Here is an 11,070-nt window from a genome sequence, read left to right on the forward strand (position 1 = left end):
AAAACCCTCCGCCACCTACAACTTTATTTCCCCCAATAACCCAATAACTTATTCCCAAAAACCCCGTCAAAAGAGATAAAAACCGGACGCATTTCCTCCAGCATGAAATTCGCTCTCCCAGGGTGGGATCGTTAAGCCCGTATAGAGATAAATCACAGCCGAAGAGAATAGCGTACAGTACCCCTTCCCCCCGGAAGAGGTAAGACTCCTTTTCCCTCTCGCCCCTCTCAATTTTTTCTCTATTCCACATTTTTACCATTTTTGTCATTCTCTTCCATTTTCTCTCATTTCATTTCATTTTTTCAAGGCACTCCATTAAGTCTCACTCGGTGTACCACAAAATCCCGCATATCCGCATGTTCCAGGTGAAATAATAAGAGCGGATGTGACGTCACTTGATGGATAGAGAAGGTACGGAGAGGGGCGGCGAGGGGGAGGGGGAATGAGAATATTTCACTGGTTTTCCTCTCTGTGGGCGGTCGAGGTTACACGTGAGTATTTTCTGTTTACAATAGCCACTGTACACACTTTTGGAAGGCGATGGGGAGGGGGGAGTGGTGGAGGGCAATGGCTCACCTGCCCATTATTCTCACCACAATGTACTTCCTTTTGTCAAAACACTAGCCACCTCGGCCAAGCGGCAAGGGGAGAGGGCGGTATGCACAGAGAGGCGTCAGGGGGGACATCGCTCCTTTTCAACGTGATTATTATTTATTATTAAAATACACGAGAGTGCTGATGCTTTTCACACGTCCCCGTCACTTCCGAATTCCATTTCTCTGGACTTCTTTTTTCTTTTTGCTGGGTGTGGGGAATTCTCGGTGAGATTTTTGCACTGTGAAAAATCATTCTTAAATTTTCAAGTACAAAATCTTGAAATTTTGAACAATCACTCATTCACACGAAATTTTCATGTATTTTATTATGGAAAAATCTGTTGAATTCTGCAGTATTAAATGGAATTGCCATTTTCAGGTCCGCATGATAATGAAAATTATTAAATAATTTGAAAATTCTAGATGTCACTGAAGTGTCAGTGATAAACGAACCTGGACAACCCAATTATCCTGAATTTCCAATCTATGAATGAGAGATTCCATGAACGATTTAATCTTAAATTGAATTCAAGTTCACATCATTGACAATTTAAGGGCAACTGTTGCTTAATTTTCAAAAAATTTCTAGCAGTGCAGGTGTGTGTGCATGTAGAGATAACGATATTATGAAGTCTCGTCTGGCTCTCATGGGCAGTCCTAAATTTTCCTGATTTTTCAGTAGTAATACCACTAGTGCTTCAAAATTATCGGCCATTTTCCGAAGGCTTCGTCGCCTTGGAACGATTGTGTCAAATTTTGCAAAAAAAAATCGCACTCGAGATTTTAAACCTGCAAAATTTGACACGAAACAAAATTGGATATTTTTAATACACGAAATGATAAAATAAGTTGTAATTTTCAAATTCGTTGCGGAAATGGAACATTACAACTGAATTTTCAATGGATTGAAAATTCAGGGAAATTGTTGCTTGAATTTTCAAATTATTTAATAATTTTCATTATCATAAACAAATTACTCGAAATATATGCATCTATGATATAGAACTTAATTGCACGTCAATTGAATTTCCAGTTTTTTGTTCCTGATTATGATTGGGAAATCACGGTGACTTTTTCCTTGTTTTTGGGTTTCATTTATCTCCTTGCAATCGTTAGTTTAGCTTATTTTATCATTTCGTGTATTAAAAATATCCAATTTTCATTCAATTTTATTTTTAAAATATATTTGTGAATATAAAAAATCGAACTCGAGATTTTAAACCTGCAAAATTTGACACACTCGTTCCTAAGCAGGGAAGCTTGAGGAAACTATGCGATTAATTTTGAAGCACGAGTGGTATTTGACGGATTATTTTTCCACTCGGTTTTCGGCCAAGCAGAGTTCATCCGTATACATTTACACAGCCATACATTTACAACCCACTTTTTTGTTTATCTGTCACACAGAATATTAAATGTGAAATGCGTTGAAAGATGAGAAACATTTGAAAAGCTACTAGTGAATTTCCGTCGGAAATTTTTGAGAAATTGCCGGAATAAAACTGTTTGACAGCCTCAAATACTGCGCTCTGATTGGTCGAAATCCGAGTGAGAAAAATAATCATTAATATTCTCGGAATACCTAAACTGAAAAATACAGCTCTCGCGGATTTTTACATGAAATTATGAATTTTCAATTACAAAATTCCTTTAAAAAAATTCCTTCACAAATTTTCAGAAACTAAAGGGGTCTTCAATATTAAGATGCTTCAGTCAATTAAGACACGTTCGAATGTTTGAAAAATCAGGAGCGAAGTGGTCAAACTGTTATGGGATAATCAAATGTCGAATCAACAGGAGATATATGTAAATACGACGACAGATAAAATGACTCGCGAAATTATCGGTCAAATCTAGGGATTTGGGAAACACGAAATACAAACAAAAATCACCACCGGAATAATAAGGCACGAGTTAGATTCACAACTTGCCTCGCTCTCTGTTCTCTTCCGTCCGGCGCCGAGATAAGTACTTGATTTTTGTATGGATATCTATTTTTATTTTTGTCAATATTTTTCACTGTGAACTTAATTAATTTTCATTTGATAAGATCAAATATCAAAGCACAAGTACACGGATATTTAGAGAACGGAGCATTTGATTAATATTTATTACAAAAAATAAGACCTCGAGGCGTGTTTCGCGACATGTCAATTATTTTTGACTGTAGAGCAGATTTTTGACTTGCGATTTTCTGTGATCGATCATTCATTTCAAATAGGGGAGGGTGGGGCAAAACGGCCCCCCTTCAATTGTCAATAACTTGTGAATGACATTGTGAAAATTCCCAGTTTCAACTTCATTTTGAAGATAATTTTTCATTCTTCAAAACGAGCTCTAACTCATCCCAATCGGATTATTGAATCGGAAAATATTGACGATTGAAGGGGGACCGTTTTGCCCCATCCTCCCCTAGGTAGATTAGAATCGTGTGTATGTGAAGAATGGTGAGTGATCGCGGGCCTATGTGATAATATTATTTTATTTGACGACGCTTTACGTGATTATTATTATGAATTTGCAAGAATATATTGGGAAATCACGGTGACTTTTTCCTTGTTTTTGGGTGTTATTTATCACCTTGCAGTCGTTAATTTAGCTTATTTTATCATTTCGGGTATTAAAAATATCCAATTTTCAGTCAATTTTATTTTTAAAATATATTTGTGAATTACTTGTCATCGTAATTTGTGTAATTTATTTCACAAGCCTTGTTGAAGTTCTTACGGATCTTTTCGTATTTAGATGTATTATTTATATTCTCGTGATTTGATTAATTATTGATTTTCTTCGCATCCTTCGGTTTATCTCTTCGTATATTCCACGTTTCTATCTTCATTTATGGGATCAAACCCGAAATATTTAATACATAAATAAATTCAATAACATTACACGGTGTAAGTCAATTTAGTCTTTAGTTGAGTTTTCCAGTAATATTTTCGAATTTAAGAGAGATAGCGAAATTTTCATAATAACCATTTTTATAGAGCGAATTGAGTGCTACTAAAGAGGTTATGAGAAAAATTTGGTTGTCTCCCTTAGACTGCGAGATATTCATTGAGAACTGGCCAATAGCCAAAATATACTTAAACCGTTTGACCACTTCGCTACTGAAATGTCTGCAAAGCCTACACGTTCTGAAAGTGTTTGATAAGGTTCCACAAAAATATCTCAAACTCAGACACCAATTCTTGCAGAGAAGGGGTGGGTTCTGAATATTAATGCATTTTCACGATATTTTTTCTCGATATTTATTCTAATTTATTTTCTTTCCCTATTGATATTCTAATTTTAGAATTCAGTTCGATTTGTTTATCAATTTTTCCGTTTGTTTTCCAGGGGTTTTGGGGAAATAGTTGGCACTCGGGTATCTGGGGAATGGAGAGTGGTCTGTGTATGCAAGTATGTAACTACTCGCGAATGGAGGAAAACCAATAAATCCTATTTTCACATTTTGTCCCGAGTGGTAATTACCACTGTAAATGGACCGGGCGGCCATGGAATTCCCGGTTTTTGGAGATCTAATTTTTTTATTACATTCATCAACTCGGCGAAAATCAATTTTTTCAGTATTCACTAATTGATGGATTTTAATCATCAAAGGACAGAAATAATTAATGTAATTCACTGCGGTAGGTGATTAATTCTGCTTTTGAACAGAATCATTTTTGTAGACAAAAAAAATGCCACAGGTGAAAACTCTTATTTTTCAGGTACCACCCAGTGAATAGACATCGCAACTATTTTCATATTATTTTTTTTAACAAAGAAATATGATATTCTATGCACCGGCAATTCGGTTTTGCATCCGGGATATAGTCTGCTCTATGCACTTTTTAATTTACCAATTGTTTGCGGATTGTAAATAAGTAGGAACGGCTGGATGAACGTTCAAAGCGTTCACTGGGTGTGAATTATTTTCCAACGAGTTGAAAGGAATGAAAATCCTGATAAATATACAGTACTGACACGCTATGTCACTCCATTGGATTCTGATGAACAATAAAAATGAGGAACAATTATTTGTAGATATACCGAAAGCAAACGGGAGTTTTAATTAAAAATGTATTAATATTTTTTTATATCAATCTCACTGAAATGAATTAATGTAATTAAAAAAAATTTTAATTGGTGAAAATAAATTGAAAAAAACATGGAACGCCGAAGTTAAACCGTTATACGTATGTACTCATAAATTATTTTACTCTTAGGTTGCATTGAAACGATTCTTAATATAATATTTACATCATTTATTCTGTTTTTGAAAGTTTTGATAGTGAAGAACGATAGATACACTGAGAGAAAAATTGACATAATATGACAAAGATAATTTCTTAAGTGGAGAGCATTGCATGCATATTCGATCAATTCATGGCGGGTTTTAGACAAGAAATTGGTGCTCTTCGGGTAAACGGAAGACACAGAGAAAAAAATTCCAGAATTTTTCTGGAGAAATTCAGGCAAAAATTACCGTGTCGGCTGGGAAAGTGGGTTCAATTGTCTAGCACCAGAGAAATTCCGATGCTGCAGTAAAAATTCCGGTACCGCATAATAAAAGCTTGATCCCTGATTGTTTTCTTTTACACGATAAATTACATTCAATAGTTAAAAATGAGTAAACATTGTCATTCAGCATATCATCCTATTAATTTTATTTTAACCTCTCCTCCATATCCTCTCTCCCATATTAAAAGCGGAATGCGCGGCATACGTATGTGAAACGTTTGACAGGCCAATGTTTCTCTACAGCGTTATACACCTCTTGAAGAGAAAATAAAGGGCACTTATTTTATTTCTTAACCGTTTTATCACAACACCAATTAATATTTCACTGAATTGATATTATGAAAAATATTAACCTGGGGTTTCAGTAAGGAGATATGTGAGAGAGGAGGCTAGAGGAGGCGACGGAATAAATCATGTGGTCACGGTGAGCTGATGTTCGCGAGTGCGAAGGGGGGGGGGGGACGAAGAGTGCCGAAATCGTACGAATGCGCGATCGGGTTCTAGGATTCTGGTATAGAGCACCGCAAAAATTTGCCGGCCAGTAATTAGCAAGGCCAGTAATCAAATATCAAGGCCAGTAATTAAAATCATAATTTTTCTCGTATTTCTCGTAAAAATTCACTCTCTTCGATTTTACCATGCTGCACAAGAATTTTTCCTCGCATTTATCCGAAAAAATAACTCGTGCAACAGTACTTTTTCCTACTCTTTGCGGTACATTTTGCCTGGAAAGACCATCTGAACCCACTTTACTGTGCGAGCATGGTCATTTTTCTCGTACTTTTCTCTCCGTAGATGATATTGAATGAAAAAATTATATTTTTCAGAAAATTAGATACGTGAAGTGCCTAGATAAGGAGCTAGGAGTAGAGATGGGCGTTACCTCTCCATATATTGAAGTGGCCGATATTCCATATCGACAGAACGATATTTTTGATGACCAATATATCGATATTCGATGTTTTTCGTCAATATCGAAGTCTAAATTTGTGTCCAATTCTTTAGAATTTCGGAAAAGAATAAATGAAATGTTTCCAAGGAAAAGAAGAATATTGTTTTTAATACCGCATGATTTTATTCATTTCAAATTTCATTGAACCCCCTCCTCTCTCATCTGACCCATCGGACTCTCCCCCCCTCCCCCCCACTCATCGGCTCTTCTTTCTCATCTAATCCGCCGGATTTATCTTTCTCTTATCTGATCCATCAGATTCTCCTTTCTCATCTGACCCTCCGAATTCGCCTGCCTCACCCAACCCATCGACTGTCCTCTCTTTCATCTAACCTATCACCCAAAAAAAAGGTACTTCTCACCAGTACCGACCGGCACTTGGGTGAAGTTCACTTTTGAAAAGTTCTAAAAATAGTCGTCCCAAGTACATTTTGAGTCCTTGGGTGAAGTACTACATCTGCCGATCGAGTAGAAATGGTACTGGGAGGAAGTAGCTTCACTACTTTCTGTCAGTACTTTTAGTACTTTTCACAAGTACCAAAGGTACTAGTGAAAAGTCATTTTTCAAATTCTCTCAAGTACTTTTAGTATTTAATTTCAGTACTTCCAATTGATTACTTTATTACAAATATGCTCCCGAAGTTCCAAAACGGTGAACCACGTAGATTGTTGAGGAGAAAATATGAAAAATGTGTCATCGTCACAGTCTTATGGCACCAGGTTTTCAAAAATCATAAAAAAAATCGACAATCGAATAAAAATCCAAACGCTTTACAAATTCATTAGCCGTCATGATACGGAATATTCGTAATTATTCGCATAGTTTGGGATTTTAGTTACTTTAGAGAGAACTGATGGCTGAACATGGTAACGTTGAGGGAGGTTAGATCGCGCGCGGTGGAGGCCATCGTGTGAACTCTGCCGAAGCATATACTATAGATTCTATAGTACAGTATAGGGTTTTATCGCGCCACAAGAATACCAACTGCGTCGAACAAAAGTGCGGGGTTGTCAATCTCTCATGAAAATTTTGATTTGTTAAAAAATTCGGATAGATAATATTTCGGAATAAAGATTATTTGGCGTTGATTAATCATGAATAATAAGTGCAAAAACACCCAACACGACAAAATTTCAATACACCCGTGAACTTTTCATCGTTTCGTTTTTTTTTCAAAGGATGCAGCTGAGTGTCGGAACCTTTAATATTTTCCCCCACTCCATAGCCCCAAAATTTACTGCGGAAGTTCCGTAGTGATATTTCTGTGTCTAACATTGACCTACGCCTGTATCATTCCTGGATGGTATTTAATTATATATTTAATTTAATTATATCGAATAATTTCATTATGTGTTATAGGATATTTTACTATTTTAGTCATCTTTACTATTTTATTTTCTCCGTGTAATAGCAATGCTAAATCAGCAAAATAGCGGTGTCAAAAAACGTTAAAGGGGATTTTTTAAAAGGGGATTTATCTTTCATACTTGATAATTTATAATATATTATTCAAATGTCCTCATCCCAAAGTCCTCCAACAAAAATCCATTAAGTTTCACCCTTTCACACTGAAATTACAGATTCCCTTTAAAAAACCAATCCAATGATTGCATCACCACCCTAAACCCTAGTCACCCCATCCTTGAAAAATCCAAAGGGCAATCGCACCCCAAACAAATCCACGAAAACCAACAAAAAACTTCTAGACTCTCGTTTCGCCCTCTCGAAATCAATCGATTAGTTTGCCTTTGCAATGCGATACGGGCGGCAGTATTCGGGTAATGGGAGACCCCAGAAGTCTCGTTTTCGCGCCACTGAATCTCCCCATCTCTCCATTTATAAAGCTCACCCCCATTTGCTCTCTCTATTTCCTCTAAACTCATCAAGCGAAGAAGCGATCGAGGGAAAAGTTGAAATAAAATGAAAAAATAAAAGTCAATCAAGACTTTTAAACAATTTCTCGCCGCTCGACTGGGGGAGTTGCTATCGAGTGACCGTGGAAGACAATTAAGTCGACGATTTCAATTAACTCAGAACGCCGGAAGTCTCTTTCTCTCGCTCGGTTAATTGATTAGTCGCGGTTTACTCCCAGACATTTGTAAGTGAAGTAAAATCATTCCTCTTCAATCTCCAATATCTTCCAACCAAATTATACGATTTGAATAATTCAAATTTCATTTTGAAGATGAAAAAAATTATCTATACAATGAGGGGAAAATTTTCGTATTTCCTTCTATCGATTCCGAGATATTCGTAATTAAATACCGTACAGTTTCTTCATCCCAAATATATTATATGTAAGTGAAATTGATTTGTTTCAATCAGCCACGGAAAAAAATATCGAGTCGGGTATATAATATTCCGGAATCAGGAATATATATATTCTGGAGTGCGGGATCTTACATTGTGGAATCCGAAGTAATGTACCGGAATTCAGAATAGTATTCCGGAATCCGAAATATTTAATTCTCGATTCTGGAATCGAGAATTAAATAAGTATTAATACAAATATTAATATTCATCAAATATAATTTTTTTATCCTCAATTTCGGAATAATATTCCGGAATTCGGGATATTTTACTCTCGATTTCAAAATAATATCCCGGAATCCGGGATATTTCATTCTCAATTCCGGAATAATTAGTGATGCCGCGAGACACTTTATAAGACCGAACTTCGAAACTTCGAAAAGAGAATAGGTGTCGAATAGGTTTGTCTCATGATGTTTCAGGAAATGTCTCGCGGCATCACTAGGAATAATATTCCGGTATCCGGTATATACATATAGGGGAGGTTGGGGTAAAACGGACACTTTTGAGTTTTTTTCAAATGTTAATGAGGGGTTGAAATGTTGATGAAATTTAATATTTTTTTTCAATACAAAGAACAATTCTTTTCCTTTGTGACGAGCCTAAACTGAGCGCAATTGATAAATTTGTTTCTGAGTTACGAATAATTTAAAAAAGGTCTAAAGTGTCCATTTTACCCTACCCTCTCCTAATTTTCAAATGAATTCTCAGTCGATATTGAGATAAAGTCATTCTCTGGATGATAGTGTACATCCAATTAATGACTCGAAGAGAAGAGGAAAAAGGAAAGGAAACGAAAAAAGTGACACAATTATCCTGTGATGAAGTGTAAGTTTGGGGCCTCCCAAACCTCCACTTCGTGTAGTGAATCGGAGCAGTTTTCAGACTGAGAAGCTCAATGGCCTCCCAGCAACTTCAAACTGTTGAGGAAGTTGCTAGTAGCAATAATAATTCAAAAATCCCAAAATAATGACCCAAAATATGACCAATTGTCCCTTGAAACCCCCTAATAATTCGTAAAACCCTCAATTGCCCACCGAAAGGGCGAATGCGCAGAGAAAGAACTTATGAAAATACTTCCCTGAGTGCTCTTCGTGATTATCGCCCAATCTCACCAGTTTATAAACGTAACGTACAATATTTCAATGCGAGACTGTCCCCGGAATATTATTCTGAAATGCAGATTATAATATAGTGGCTTCAGGAATAAACATATTCCTAATTCCTGAATATTATATACCACATTCGAGGATAGTTTTTTCCATGTATCATTTCAAAACTTATAAAATTTTCTTAAAAATGGTGACTAATTCATTGAAATTCACTCTTCAGATCCCAACCAATAATGAACATTAGGGCCAATAAATTTATTCTTAATGTCAAAGAAAAATTCTATAGTTGCATAGAGCTTAATAATAGACCGGAATCACTTAAGATAACTTGGGTCCTATCCCACATGCTGAAGTTGTGCTTCCCGTCTCTGATTTTATCGAGGGATTCAAGAGGACATCATTTAATGAAACAGAAGAAAAAACCCTTGGAATGAGCCTGGAGATTGGTACAGAATACTTCAACTTATCCTATTCTAATATTATAAAAATAACAGAACATCCTGGTACAAACGTCACAGTAAACTTCCGCGGAAAACCATAGTACGGGTTAACAGGGCCAGAGCGAATCATTACAATCTCGCAAGCTGTTTGAAAGGAGTTGGGCCACACACCGTCAGAGACTTTCGGCTGGGATACGAAGTGAAGGCTTTCTCCCACCCTTTAAATCAAAGTCTTCTTTAAAGCAATTAAATAGAAATGTTCTGAAACATATTGATTCCTTCTTGAACTCCTCAGGATTGAATATTTGAAGAACTGATGTAAATCGTTATGAGTAGTACCTAAAGAATTATTTTGTGAACACATTTTTATTTTTATAATCTTTTTATAGCAGAATGCTCAAATTATATAGTTTGAATGCTTAAGGCTCGGGTAGATTATCTTTCGAACATTATCTCGATTGTTTTTCCATCGTCATAATGTAAAATCTATCACAATTTCCATTAGGTTTTACATCACGCAAGACTCCCTAACAATTATGATTGTACAATCAAAAAAAGTAGGAAAAAACTGAACATTTTCAAAGAGCGTTTTTAATAAAGATTGAGAAATAACTCCGCGGATCAAATCCTACCTCATCCAAATCCTATCCAACTAATTTCCTATGATGTCACAAAGATGTGGAACACTATATAAATTCCCTTTTCGTGAGGAGGCCCGGTAAACCGTGATTCTAACCTCGCTTCGCTCGGTTAGATCGCGGTTTACGGGCCTTCTGACGAAAAATTGCATTCATCACACGGTCCAAAAGTATTTTCTGATGAATCGCCTTCGGCTCGGCCTGCAAAGCCACATTCGTCAGAAAATACTTTATGGACCTTGTGATGAAAATAACTATCTTTAATGAAAAATGAATGCCGTAAAAAGGACGGTGAAGCTCACTATGTACAAGAAATTTGAAATGAAGAAATGGCTAGGAGCCGGATAGCTCAGCTGGAAGAGTACCCCATCAACCCAGATAAATTCTATTACATATACAAAAATATCAACTTGGATTCGTTCACCAATTACCTTGAGGAAAACTACGACTTAACTATTCCTAACAATAGTAATTTAACAATTAATGAAATTGATAATCACATCGAAGACTTTACT

At 36.1% G+C, this 11,070-nt stretch overlaps 1 long non-coding RNA gene across 1 annotated transcript; it reads left to right on the forward strand.

Moving 5' to 3' along the window:
• Positions 1 to 2,540: 2,540 nt before the first annotated feature.
• On the forward strand, positions 2,541 to 4,689 carry LOC107041610. Its single transcript, XR_001461083.1, has 3 exons — positions 2,541 to 2,577; positions 3,936 to 4,228; positions 4,310 to 4,689. It is a non-coding gene; the product is annotated as an uncharacterized LOC107041610 (long non-coding RNA).
• The last annotated feature ends 6,381 nt before the right edge of the window (positions 4,690 to 11,070 follow it).

Source organism: Diachasma alloeum, unplaced genomic scaffold (genome assembly GCF_001412515.2).
Source record: "Diachasma alloeum isolate Michigan unplaced genomic scaffold, Dall2.0 Dall_scaffold_00369, whole genome shotgun sequence".
NCBI lineage: Eukaryota > Metazoa > Arthropoda > Insecta > Hymenoptera > Braconidae > Diachasma > Diachasma alloeum.